This window comes from Herpailurus yagouaroundi, unplaced genomic scaffold (genome assembly GCF_014898765.1).
Source record: "Herpailurus yagouaroundi ecotype Mexico unplaced genomic scaffold, PumYag 182, whole genome shotgun sequence".
NCBI lineage: Eukaryota > Metazoa > Chordata > Mammalia > Carnivora > Felidae > Herpailurus > Herpailurus yagouaroundi.
Window position 1 is genome coordinate 28,271,039 of NW_024412413.1, and position 14,736 is coordinate 28,285,774.

The window sequence follows — 14,736 nt, forward strand, 5'->3', positions numbered from 1 at the left end:
GTTTACTTAGTTTTGAGAGAGAGCACGTGCATGAGCATGAGAGAGAGCAGAGGAGGGGCAGAAAGAGAGAGAGACAGAGACAGAGGATCCCAAGCAGGCCAGGTGCCATCAGCACAGAGCCCGACATGGGGCTTGAACTCATGAACAGTGAGATTGTGACCTGAGCTGAAACCAAGAGTCAGACGCTCAACTGACTGAGCCACTCAGGTGCCCCACCGTTGTTACATTTCTTTAATCTTTATTAATCTGAAAGAGTTTCTCAGGCTTTCTTTGTGTTTCTTGACTTGATATTTTCGAAGGTTACATACCAGTTCTTTGCAGACTGCCCTTCACCTTGGGTTTGTCAGATGTTCCCTCATAATTAAATACAGGTCCTGCATTTTTGACCGGAACATCACTAACGTAGCACTGTGATCCTCTTGGTGTATCATGTCAGGAAGCACACGATGTCACTTGGTCCCAGTGTTTGTGATGTTACTTTCGGCCACTTAATTAAGGTGGTCACTGCCAGAGTTATCTACGATACGGGTACTATTTTTAATTTGTAATTAAAAAGTTATTTATGGAGAGATACTTTGAAAGTATATAAATATCCTGTTCTTCATCAAATTTTTACCACTAGTTTTAGCATTTACGGATGATTTTCTAACCCTACCATTCTTTCTATTTGCAGTAGTTGGCATTCTATAAGAAAGAGCTGTCCTTTCTCACCCACTTAGTTTGTTTTAATTTTTTTTACTTTTTTGAGAGAGAAAGAGAGACAGAGTATGAGCGGGGGAGGGGCAGAGAGAGAGGGAGACACAGAATCTGAAGCAGACTCCAGGCTCTGAGCTCTGTCAGCACAGAGCCTGGCGTGGGGCTCAAACTCACGAACTGTGAGATCATGACCTGAGCCGGTCAGTCGCTTAACTGACTGAGCCACCCAGGCGCCCCTCTCACCCACTTATTTATTGAACTATTAACTTACATCATTATGGAATCTCAGATTCTCCGAGATAATATTTAGATCAGCCAAGGTGACATGTGTGTCAATGCACCCTGAGTTTGAGAGCCACTATATGAAGGAAGGAAGTGAGGTCCAAAAAGGTTAGTTTACCCAAGGTCAGAGAATTAATGGAAGACTAAAACCCTCTCTCCAAATCTAGTGGTTCTTCATATCGATAACTTCCAAGTCTGGAGACCGAATACCTACAGAGAATCATCTGAAGGCAAATCACTTGGGAAACCTGTCAAAAATGCTGCTCCCAAGTCCAATCCCCAGGGATTCTGATTTGGTAGGTCTTACATACAGCCTAGCAATTTATACCGGAAAGCCAAACAAAACACACTCAAAGAATCCTTTCTGCTTATCTCAGTTGCTTTTTAAAAGAAAAATACAGAGGCGCCTGGGTGGTGCAGTCGGTTAAGCGTCCGACTTCAGCCAGGTCACGATCTCGCGGTCCGGGAGTTCGAGCCCCACGTCAGGCTCTGGGCTGATGCCTCAGAGCCTGGAGCCTGTTTCCGATTCTGTGTCTCTCTCTCTCTCTCTCTGCCCCTCCCCCGTTCATGCTCTGTCTCTCTCTGTCCCAAAAATAAAATAAAAACGTTGAAAAGAAAAAAAAAATCTAAAAAAAATAAATAAAAGAAAAATACATATTATGAATCACACATATGTGTGTGAAAACACACATTAAATGTATATATTTTATACAGTTTGGGCTTCAGAAAGATTGGAATATGAAAAATATTAATGTTATACTTGGGGAAGTAAGAATGTAAGATATTCGTGAAATAATTAGGTAACTATTCTGCTTGGGAGCACATATATTAGTTGAAGTTGGTTATTCATTAAGTTATGTGGTAATGAGTCCCCCTGCCCCATGCTAGACAGTTCTATAAGGGAGTCTCCATATTTGGTTAGCACCTACATTAGCTGTCCACAGCCAGTGTTCAACAGATTGCAAATACTGTTACCACGAGAGTCATACGTCTAAGCAGGGTTTGTCAACTGCTAGCGACATTAGGGACCGGGTTATTTTGTTGTTGGGGACTTTCTTGTGCATTTTAGGATGTGGAGCAGTGTCTCTATCCCTGGCCTCTATCCCCTCCATGTCCCCAAGTTGGGACAAGCAACAATGTTTCCATGCAGGATGGCCCTGAAGGACAAAATCACCCTTGATCGGGGACCAACGGCACTGAGTTGAATAGTGACCCCTCAAAAGACAATTTCACCAGGAACTGACCTGTAAATGTGACCTTATTTATAAAAGGGCCTTTATAGATGTGGTTTCAAAGGAGATAATCCTAGATATATGCGGAACCTGAAACCAATGACTGGCAGCTTTATAAGAGAGAAGCAGAGGAGTTTCAGGAGATACAGAGACTCAGAGAGATACTACAGACAGAGGCAGAAATTGCATATGCTGCCGCAAGCCAAGGATACCTTCAGCGAGCGGAAGTAGGAAGAGGCAAGAAAGATTCTCTCTTTAAGACTTTGGAGAAAATGCGGCTCTGCCAATGCCTTGATTTTGGGAAGTTTGAGAGAATAAATTTCTGGTTTGAAGCCACCAAATTTGTGGTTGTCATTGCCACCCTAAAGAACTGATGCCCCGCTCACTGGCCTAAGGGAAAGAGAAGCTTTAGCTCATATTATGTGCATGTGTATTTAGGTGTAATTGTTACTTAATTGCAAATGAGAGAAGTACCATTTGCACCAGTAGCCAAGGGGATTCATGGGAAGAATATTGAGGTACTTGAAATAATCAAGTACAGGCTGACCAATCAAACTTTGCAAAAGTCAGAGATTCAGTTAGCCTTTAGAAAAAAAAAAAAAATGGAAATAGGTGTTTATACCTTGCCCACTCACTCCTTTTCTCCATCTATGATTTTCTCTTTGTTTTTCTCCACATAATGGCACGTTCTACGTTCCAGGACTGAGGTCAATTATGGTCTCCAAGGCTTACACCTGGAGAGTCCCACAGTCAGTGAAAGTCTGACTTCTCTGCCCTCGATTCAGTTTTTAAATTGTGGGGAGAGAAAACATTGACCTCATGTTGGTCAGATGCTCATTCCTAGAACAAGCGGGAATGGCAGGGGGCAGGCCGTGTAAAACTCTGTTTTTACCTTATGGTAAACATTATGGATGGTGGGGGGGGGTGGTGTGCTCTGGTGGCTTAGTTGGTTAAGCATCCGGGGACTTTGGCTCAGGGCATGATCTCACAGTTTGTGAGTTCAAGCCCCGCATTGGGCTATGTGCTGACAGCTCAGAGCCTGGAGCCTGCTTTGGATTCTGTATCTTCCTCTCTCTCTCTGCCTCTCCCCTGCTTGCGTTCTATTTGTCTCTCTCTCTCTCTCAAAAATAAACATTAAAAAAACTAAAAACAGGGGTGCCTGTGTGGCTCAGTCGGTTGAGCGTCCGACTTCGGCTCAGGTCACGATCTCACAGTTCGTGAGCTGGAGCCCCACGTCAGGCTCTGTGCTGACAGCTCAGAGCCTGGAGCCTGCTTTGGAATCTGTGTCTCCCTCTCTCTGTCTCTCTCTGTCTACCCCTCCCTGGCTAGCACTCTGTATCTCTCTGTCTCTCTCAAAAATAAATAAACATTAATAAATTTTTTTTTTTAAAAACCTGAAAACAAAAAAAAACAAAAATAAAACTCTTATGGATGGGATTAAAGAACAATAGTTTCCAGGAGAAAGAAAAGATTTCAAGCAACCAAACCCACAAATATCTGCCATTGTACATAAATCAACATGATTAGCTTTAAAATATAATTTTCATATCAATACATTTCTCGGAAAGCGTGATGGCAAACAAATTAATATTTCCTCCACTCTAAATTTAGTCATTTGGCCAAATATATAGATAGGCACAGTGGTAATAAAATATATATGTATATCTATATATATATAGATAGATATGAAAATATATATATATGAAAATATATATATATATGAAAATATATATGAAAAAATATATATATGAAAATATATATATGAAAATATATATATGAAAATATATATATATGAAAATATATATGAAAAAATATATATGAAAATATATATATGAAAAAATATATATAAAAAAATATATATATATATTTTGGAAAACATAACTAGAACCACCCAATGGTTTTAGTGTCACGGAAGTTCAGTAAGTGAAAGAATAATGGAGTCTTCAACAAAGTCCTGGATGTGAAAATTCCATAACAGAACTTTTTAGAAGTGAATGCCCCACCTTAGGAATCCAAACAAAGCCCATAATGAATCATTCAGATGTCCTGAAAAGAGACCTATTTCCAAATTGATTAGAATGATCAAGCGTATTGTCATTCTATTTTGAATGAGATATAAAATAAGGCAGGATAAAATTTTAAATTCTCTCTCTCTCTTCTCTCTCTCTCTCTCTCTCATTAATCTGTTAGTCCTTAAAGGCCCTGAGCTTCCTGCTTCATCAGTATTGGTAAGTACATCATCAGGTCCCTCCCCGCTTATGCTGGATGTAGGTCTTTTGTCTCCATGCCCTATTGGATTGCAGAGATTCCTGAATATTTCCTCTGACCAGCCTGTCTAGGAATTTAAAATGCACCATCCTAAAATGGAGGTGATGGCCTCAACACATGGAATGTAGCACCTTGTTTGGACAGTAGAAGTGGGACTATGATCGGTAACATCTTACTATCACTTTCTGCCGCAAGGAATATTTTCCTTGGAGTAGACTGTGGCTGAAGACTTTCCCCCAAATCATAGAAGTCAGCAAATACTCTGAGATCAAGGGAGCAAAGAGTGATATTTTATAAATATATTCTTAAGATATTTTGCATGGTTGTCTCCTCTACTGCATAAATAACCCTTTGCTCAATATTCAGTTACTACAACGATGGATTGAAAGACACAGTCCGGAATCAGGGTGGCAGACATCCGTTTTGGAACCCAGGGACTTATCCTTCCAGATTCTGGGAGTGCCGGCTACTGACTCTCACACTTGATTCCCTCTCCATGACTGCCCTTGGCCCAAGGGAACTGCCTCGCCCTGGTCACATCCTCTCTGGGAGTAGCCTGCAACCCAGGATTCACCGTGAATGCAGGGGCACGCAGGCCCAGCCACCTTGCCTCCATGGGGATAAGTCTGAAGAGCTAGGTCAAGAGCTCCCTGTGTGGAGGACACACTGAGGCCCCACTGGCATCTGCAGCACAGGCCCAGCTCTCTCTCTGCCCCATCCTGCTGCTCACTCATACACACACGTGTTGTTCCCAAAAGCCCACTCCCACCCCAGCCCAGTTACCTACTGGTAGGCACATCTCTGCCCCAGAAACCTTGAAGACCCCAACCTAAGACAGAGGGTCATGTCAGAAATACTGAACCCAGAAGCAGAGGATCTGAAAACAATTGAGAACATAACTCTGGTAAGGAGTGTGTGCTCTTTTCGCCTTCACACGGAGATACCACCTCATGCCGCTCAGAGTGGCTAAAATGAACAAATCAGGAGACTATAGATGCTGGAGAGGATGTGGAGAAACGGGAACCCTCTGCACTGTTGGTGGGAGTGCAAATTGGTGCAGCCGCTCTGGAAAGCAGTGTGGAGGTTCCTCAGAAAATTAAAAATAGACCTACCCTATGACCCAGCAGTAGCACTGCTAGGAATTTACCCAAGGGATACAGGAGTTCTGATGCATAGGGGCACTTGTACCCCAATGTTTATAGCAGCACTCTCAACAATAGCCAAACTGTGGAAAGAGCCGAAATGTCCATCAACTGATGAATGGATAAAGAAGATGTGGTTTATATGTACAATGGAATACTATCTTGGCAATGAGAGAGAATGAAATTTGACCATTTGCAGCAACATGGATGGAACTGGAGGGTATTATGCTAAGTGAAATAAGTCAGGTAGAGAAAGACAGATACCATATGATTTCACTCATACATGGACCCTGAGAAACTTAAGGGGGAACCATGGGGGAGGAGAAGGGGGGAAAAAAGAGAGGGAGGCAAACCATAAGAGACTCTTGAATGCTGAGAAGCAACTGAGGGTTGATGGGGTGGGGGGGGGGAGGAGAAAGTGGGTGATGGGCATTGAGGAGGGCACCTGTTGGAATGAGCACTGGGTATTGTATGGAAACCAACTGGACAATAAATTATATTTAATAAAAAAGAGTGTGTGCTCAAAAAGGGATTCTATACTAACCTTCCAGCTACTTCTAGTAACCAAATGAGTGAATACTGGAATTCTTGCACTCTCTGGGTCCCTAAAAGGGAAATAAATGGAAAAGGAAGGATGGAGGGGAAAGAAGGAGGAAAGCAGGGAAGGGGGGAGGAGAGCAAAGGAAGAAAAAAAAGAAATGTGCCCAATAAACTGAGTCTGCTTTGCAGTTTTACACTTTTGAGAGCTCTTTTAAGTATTGCAATAGTTATTTTTAGAGTATAATTACCATCCATTGGATACCTATGCTACTCTTGCTACCTTACACATGCTATCTCTAAACTTAAAATCAATACCACAGGGGAGATAATATTATCAGAGAGGTTAAGTGATTTCCCCAAAGGCACAGAGCTAGTAAAAGACGAAACAGGAATTGAAAACAACTCTTGGCACTAAATCCTGCTTTCTTTTGTCTAAGTCAGAGGCTGCCTCTGTTCCCAGTGAGGAGCACAGACCCACGCCAGGAGCAAAGTTTGACTTTATTTTGAAAGATAGCTGCCTTATTAGTTGGGACTCTTTTCTCAGCAAGGGACAGAAACTCAATTCAAACTAGCTGAAACACAGAAGCTAATTTATGATGAATAAGGATACTTCTTTATACTGTTTCATGCATGAACACTAAGAAAAGAATATTACTTGATCTCAAGGGGGGAAAAAATGTGACCAAGGACAACAAAACTGTTAGGATTCACTTTCTCTTGGCCACATGTGGAAAACATTACAGCCAACATCCCTGGAACTTTACAGCTCCGAAGAGAAAGATTGGCCTATTTTCTTTGTCCCAAGGAAAAAAAAATATATCCCACTTCGTTAGCCAACCCTGAACCAATCACCCCTGACCTGGGATCAGAGTTACAATGTAATATGTTTGTCTTTACTATACCCTGCGGCTAGAAGCAGCAAGGAGAGAGTGAAGATTTTAGAAAGAGGAGGAGGGGCAGGGATGTTACTAAATATCACCGTATAGATTCATCAGATGTCCTCACAATGTATGAACTTGGTTAATGTCCACACTGAGCAGCTTTCTGATTTTCTTTAGATAGCTGTCAGACACAGGACTGCAAAATGTGGCCATTCCATGAAAGATGGCGGGCAGGGTTGGCTGCGAAAACACCTCTGAAATCGTCCCTTTGTTATTACAGAAGCGTGCTGTTCTTGTACCCTCCAAAAGAAAGGGGGTTGAAAAGACAGAGCAGGAAGTAAAGTCTGGGCCATTTTGGAAGCTAAAACTTTCCTTACTAAAGCAGGAAATTAGCGTCTTCCTGATCATGATGGCTGAAGGAGATTGAAGAGAAAGAATCGGTGATGAAGAGGCTTAAGACACATTTTTCTGACGGCATTGTGCATGAAGTCCTAAGAGAAAACTGAGCAGAGAGTGTGTGCTTCCCGTGGAAGTGGGTTAGTAATCAGATACATACTTTATTAACATATGCTTCAAAATGTTTCCCTTCCTGACTGATCAAAGTAGGGGTGGGGAGCGGCCCTGATGGAGCCCGAGGTTTCTCTCCAGGCCCTTCTTAAAGACCCAGTTGCAGACCCACCTTCAAAGTACACAAAAGGACAAAAGGGCCTTTCATTCTACCCTCCCTAGAAGGGCTTGAGGTTGAAAATGGCTATTTGTTCCCTCTGCGACATATATGTCTGATAATATGCATGGGCACGCATAATTGACTGGCTGCATTATGTATGAATTAGACCCCACTCTTGTTTGGCAACAGCTGGAGGGGTTTTTTTTTTTCTTTTTTTTTCTCCTCCAGATGCCCAGCTGCAGTAGGGCCCCCTCCCCCTCCTCAACACGTGCCTGTGCCACACACACACCCCACACATGGGCACTGGGGACAATTGTCCTAATTTACCAGAACCCAAGAACCACTGTAGCTGGCGCAATGTGTTTTGTTTGCGTTGCTTTTCTTTTACTAGAATTCGTTTTTCTTCCACATTTCACTGCTGCCCTTCTACCAATGGAACAAAGACTCGGCCAAACAAGCGCCCTAGTAATCACCTTGGTTCATTCTCACAGCCAAAGGCTTCTAAACGCACTGTGTTTTCAAGCTGTTGGCTGCATGGTCTCCCTGGGGAAGTGCTTGCCACTTTTAAAGACATTTTGAGCCAAGAGAAACTAGGATAAAGGCACCATTGGGTAGTTTTTCTTGTTGTTGTTTCTTTGTTTGTGATCCATTATCACCAAGTTCCCGATCTTTTTTACTGAGAATAAGGCATTGTAGGTGGAATTAAAAAAAAAAAAAAAAGTTATAAATATGATATCACCTACGCAGTTCTAAGTTGAAGTACCATCTAAATGGCATGATTTTTAGGATGAAAGCTGCAATAATTATCTGGTTATTTGCAAAATATTTCAATGAAATGAATATTAAAGCTCTTGGGGATGGTGGGGAGGGGTCTGAGTCATTGCCTGAATTTTGCAATTCCCCCTGGATATTCGCCATCCTACCAACATAGCTTGTATGTCAAAAAAAAAAGAAACATTATATGTTAGAAAATGTTATGGGGAGTGATGTAAGTTTCTTTCACTCTATTCAACAGAGGGGAATGTGTTTGTAGCCCCTACACAACCTAATCTATGGGCTGAAAATATCCTGGCAAAAATGACCCCTGCTACCTTCCCCAACCCTCCCCCACCACCACCACCAAGAAATTTTCCCAGAATAAGCTCCTCTTGAAAGGTTTCCCAAAGAGAGGAGCCTTTATACAGCGGCCTTCTGAAGACTCAGATGAAAACATAATAATCTTGATCAACTTGGCTGCCTAGTGGAGAAAGCGTTATGAAGAGTCTAATGACCATTTTCTTGCTGAAATGTCCTCTATAGCGGAGGTCAATCATCCAGCTACTTTCTCCATCAGACAGCTTGAAAGAATAAGGACATACAGGTAATCTTCTTCTGTATCTCACCAAATTTCTGAGGTCAAAGCACTTATGCAGTGAGGTCTCTTGGTACCATTAACCGTGAAAATATCCAATATCAAAATAATTCTGAATTTCAAAACCAATTTGAGTTTTTATCTGAGTATTCAGGGTATTCACCCTTGATATTGATGCATCCAACCACCAGTTCACCTTAAATTGGCCAAATTGATGAGGTCAGTTACGTTAAATAAGAAACCGCAATGCACTGTCCCCATTGTTTGTATGGCTGTTTTTTTGCTTTTCTCATTATTCCTTCAGTACAGAATTTTGAGACAGTGGATTGGTATATATATTATAAAACAAGGAGTGTTCTGGTTCTTATTGCTCTCTGCTCTCCTGCCTTTCAACAGTAGTGCGGGGGGGGGGGGGGGGGAGGGTGAGAGGGGGAGGATTTGGAGAGATAAATGAGGAAAAGAATGGTATCCAGCATAAAGTGGAACTTGAAATGGCTATCATCAGCATGGTGTTGAGCCAGACCATCCTTGGAATTAAAAAGACACGAGTTTTAATTTCTAGCTCCACTAACTCTTTAACAGCTTTCTCTCTGAGCCTCCTTCCTGAAACAGAGATAATAGTACCTTTCTTTCAGAGTATGAAATGTGATGTTGGAAGGGCCAATGCCTAGTAAGGGCTCAGTTGACCTAAGTCGGCTTATTTCTGCCATTCAATGCTCTGTGGACACTGTCCTGAACTCCAGTCCATTTGTCTAGAGTCCTGCGCCTAGCTCTAGGGTCTGCACCATGTTCTTGCACTTCTAGAAGGATCAGTCCCACAGAGCCAGGCTGCCATGTTAAGAATCCACCTGGAAGACGTTACTGGTTGCCTCCCCACCTCCCGTAGCCATATCCCCCTTCCTTCTTGCCAGTACAGCTACAGTTGGCTCAGATATCAGATAACGACATGTTCAAGAAAGACAGTCTTCCCCAGCATTCCAGGGGATTGGCTCAAACTGGACTATGGTTAATTCATTCCCCTTTGCATCTGATAAGTGGCGTGGGAAATATTTCTCTTCTCAGATAGAAAAGAGAGAGAAAGAGAGATGGGGGAAACAGAACTGCCCTTCCTCCTCCTCCCGCCTGATCTTTTGCTCTGCCCTTAAGACTTCACCATACGAAGATTTAGTGTTTGGATCTGGGCAACGCCATATATTGCCATCCACTGTGAGGGTAATGCCTCTGGAAAACACAAAGGAGCAGGCCCACAACCCGTGACGTGATTGAGCTATTAAATTAACCAACGCTGCAACGACCAAACTCAAAAATTCTTATTTTGTGAGATGATAAATCTCATTGAATTAGGTTTTCTATTTACCTAGATGCAGCTGGGAGCATCGTAACTGACACACACACACCACGTTTCTGTGCTCTTCCTGTGATGTTTGCAGACCAACAGGGCCTCCCTAGATTGGATGGTGGTGCAGCATTTCGCTCTATATCTAACCCAGCTGTATTTCCTTCTCTGTTTCAAGATGTCTGTGAGACTGCCTTGGTCACCTCACAAACTTGAAGTCACTCAAACAATTCCTAATTAAGTTTATGATAAGCTTTTCTTTTCTTTTTTCTTTCCTTCCCTTTCTTTCCTTTTTTTTTTTTTTAGCAGGCTCCACACCCAGCACAGTGTCCAATGCAGGACTTGAACTCATGACCCTGAGATCAAGACCTAAGCTGAGATAAACCATTGGACGCTTAACCAACCGAGTCACCCAAGTGGCCCAAGATTAGCTCCTTTTCATTCTTCAAAATCCTCGATATACTCTCTTAGGAATCTATTGTGTTTTAGAGGATATGCAGGAAAGTTTTTAAATTCTATTTTCAGTAAATCCTCAATAGTCTGGTCTACGTGTCCAGTTGTGTGGATGACACGTGAAGATGAAGGGAGACTTTTAAGTTTGGTAAAATATGTAGCAGAAAGCAATAAAACTTATCTCCAGTTAAAGAAGAAGTTAGAGGAGGAAATCATTAAAGATACTGGCATCGAACTTCATGAACACTCTTGAGCTTATGTGGATTCAGATACCATGATATCTGTGATTCAGCAACCTTAGCGACAACATCTTTGGCAGTTATTTATTTTGATCAGTTGAATGTGATGAAAGTAATACTGTTACCTCCAAGCCTGGGCCATCGAGGTCTCCAGCTTCTACGTTCGCACGTGGAATGTTCCAACCCGGAAGGCCCGCTTTATTATTGTAAGAAGCACAAGAAGTAGGAGGGGCCAGATGGAGGCGAACCAGGGGCTTCTGTAGACAGTCCCAGGTGAGCTCCCAGTCAGGAGTTCATACCCACTGATAACCATGAGAAGAAACTATCTGGGATATTCCTGTTCGGTGAAGTCTCTGGATGACTGCGGCCCTAGCTGATCCCACCCTGAAGCAGAGAACCACCCAGCTGAGACCAGTCGCTGCGCTGAATGTAATAGATGGTTGCTGTTGTATTAAACGGCTACATTTTGGAGTGGTTTCGTCACACAGAGCAATAGATTGCTGGAACTTTGCCCAAGCATACAGAATGAGTTTCCAGTGATGTCCCAGTCAACCGGCTGTCAGGAGAGAGAGGGAAGGGGCAAGGAACAAATCCTGATTGTAGTACTCTCCCATTTCCATGATATCAACACCCCTGCCTTGGCTGATTTCAAGCCACCAACACCATGTCAACTGGCTCATATAATTCCTGAAAATGGGATAATCAGCTCTCACAAGCCAGTACAAACCAGTTCCAGCAGGAGCCAACTCCAGCCCATCACTGAAATGATCCTGAAATAAGTAATACTATTTTACCATCTTGATGCCCCAGACCTTTTCTAGCTTGTAATTCAAATAACATAAAGATCCCCATTTACATAGTGATTTATGTTTTGTAAGTCACCTTTTTAACATCTGGTCTATTTTAATTTTCACACGAACCAAGAGAAATTGTTACCTTATCACTATAATGGAAATAAGGATGCTAAAATTTAAAGAATAATTTGCCAAACTTACACCCAGATCTTTTCTCTCTGGAGTCAAGATTCTTTGGAACTGCACAGATTTTACAGGAGAGATGCCCCCAGTTCTACTCAGCATTATGACCCTCTCCCTCCACATTTTCTTATACCGAGTGTATAATGCCTTTGAATACAAAGGGATAAAAGGCTACAATTCATTGCATATATTGTATGAAGGTCTTTCTGTATAACCGTCCAAGGACCAACTAAATTCATTTACTCGTCCACTTGGGGCCAGCTTCTTATCCATTCTCAAGTTCAAAACATATTGTATTCTGAGCCCACGCTTTGAAGAAATCTAGTATAAAGAGAGTTGTCTGTGGGAGGTCTGTTCCTCGTTGTTTCCAAATAATCATTAAGTGGACATATGGTGAATTGAATCCATACCAACAGTTCTGAACCTATTCAATTTCTTTTTTTTTAACAGTGAACTAGAGGGTAACCAATTTGTAAGCATTTTCAGAACTTCTCCATTGAAATTAGGTTTTAATTATCCCAATTCTCATCATATGAATTAAGAGTCGGGTATAAAAGAAAATGGATCTTTGCAAAAAGATAGCCAAATCCCACATGCCAGGTATAGGGTTTGGGATTGTATGTGTTGTTCCCAAATTAAGTGTTTTCAATGGTGAGCTATCATGAAAAATTACAGTTCTTGCGTGGCTTTTCCAGCATGTGCAAATCACAAACGTGACTTATGGAAACCAATTTACTTCAGTGGCTGGGCTCTCCAACTGCCTATAATTCAATTATAAATTTAGAATATCCTTTTGTGGCAGAAGGTATGTGAAGAGAAAGGGGGGTTGGTAGGAAAGAAGGTAGAGCCTCTGGTACGTCTTTCCTGAGGAAGCCGAGCAGGTGAGCTGTGACTATTTACGCTGACTTCGTCAGCATTTCAAAGCTTATATATCAAGGGTGGAATTTTCACCATATTGGTAACATTAGTCTCAGTAAATACTATTCCCTGTGTGCCCCAGAGGAAAAGATCAAATTACCTCAACACACTTAGACAGTTGAAAGATTTTAGTAATCTTCCTATCTTCTTTTCTCTCTCTGTCTCTCTCTCTCTGTGTGTCTCTGTCTCTGCCTGTTTCTGTCTCTTCTATACACAGTATAAACTGCTCTTAAGGAAAGTTATAACGTGATGATGTGAGGTTATAGTTCAATAATAAATGATTATTCAAATCCTTTGGAGACATGCTATTTTAACGTACACAATGGTAGAATCTTCTCCTTTGTGTTTCTGGAGAAGGCGAAAGGGCTTCTAAAAAAGCCATGGATTCCAGCCTTTAATGGGCTTTGAAAAATACCAGACTTGAGGGTAGTAAGTTGATGCCATTAGGACAATTCAATAATATTCTTATTTTCTTATTATCATAGAGGCATCTGTTGCTCGGGGAGAGATCACGAGATGAAGTTTTCTTTCCTACGCACCAGCACCATTCTGAGATCTTTTGGAAAAACTGCTTCTGCAGCAAAGAACAAGTGTAAAGCTACAGGTCAAGGGCAGATGGAGTCCTGTGTAACCAGACATACTGACTCCTGCCTGCCTGATCTTTAAGCGGAAAGTTGACACTCGGTTCTCTGAGACAAGTTCTGACCTGAGAAAGCAATATAATCATCTCAAATAAGGCCAGAATGCTAGAAAATTTCAGCTACTTACTACTGGGCTGATTTTCAGAGCCTAAGGGCCTGTTTATTTTATGGCAACAAGCTTCCTGAACCTTCCCTTCATTCTGGAAACTAACTAACTAAACAAACAAACACACACACACACTTGGAGAATCTCTGAAATTTTCCCACATTAAGAACACCCTTCTCATCTTATTTTCTGATTTGTAGAAGTGATAAATGCATACCTTTTAAAAAATATCATCTCAACCTAACCAGTATTCACTGTTTTCAATTATAATTCCTGCCGCATTTCTTTCCTGGGGATCAGGTTTTGGAAAACAGAACAAATTAATGGCAGATACCTGCAAAAACTCTGTGTTCCTTCAGGATCCCCGTTTCCCTGAAGTCCTCTTGGTAAAAGAATTAAACACACCTCCACATCACTATGGTGAAAGGGACCCATCAGTAAAAAAAAAAAAAAAAAAAAAAAAATCCCTGCAGAGGGTGTTTCCTTAATATGTTTGGAATCGTAAGAGGGAGAGGCTTTTCTCTTCGAACTCCAGCCTCACATACCTTGGAGCTGATGAATTCTGCACGTCCCTGGGATTTGCGGGAGGTTACAGAACAAGATTATGCGCCCCGGTGATATATTTACGGCAAGGACAACCCGGGCACAGCTGCAGCTTGAAACCAGAAATGTGTAGAAAGACTGTAACCATGAAATACTTACGGCTATTATTTCAACGGAGCATCCTTGTGTACCTGGGAAATGGAGCCAATCAATTTTGCTTTTGCTTTTTCATCGTTGCTGGTTTAATGTAATTTAGTCAAGGAGGATGAAAACTGGTACCTGACTTTATTATTTTCTCATGGAAAATCAAGGCCAAGAAAAAATGGTGTCCAGCGACTGGGATTTGATGCGGTTAACTGCTTTGCAAAGAATTATAAGAAGGCAAAGCTCTCAGTTTGTGCAAAAAGGGAAGGTTGGGGGTTTCCTGTCCTTTTAGGATTAAGCTGCAAATGTCATTTAACATT

The 14,736-nt window shown here is 41.8% G+C and overlaps 1 long non-coding RNA gene across 1 annotated transcript in view; it reads right to left on the reverse strand.

Moving 5' to 3' along the window:
- LOC121041053 (uncharacterized) overlaps window positions 1–14,372 on the reverse strand; it is a 20,633-nt gene extending 6,261 nt beyond the window's left edge. Inside the window, exons 1-2 of the long non-coding RNA XR_005795543.1 lie at window positions 14,064–14,372; window positions 11,213–11,643 (exon numbers count right to left, since the gene is read on the reverse strand). This is a non-coding gene — a long non-coding RNA (uncharacterized LOC121041053). The remainder of the gene's footprint in view (window positions 1–11,212; window positions 11,644–14,063) is intronic.
- Window positions 14,373–14,736: the final 364 nt, after the last annotated feature.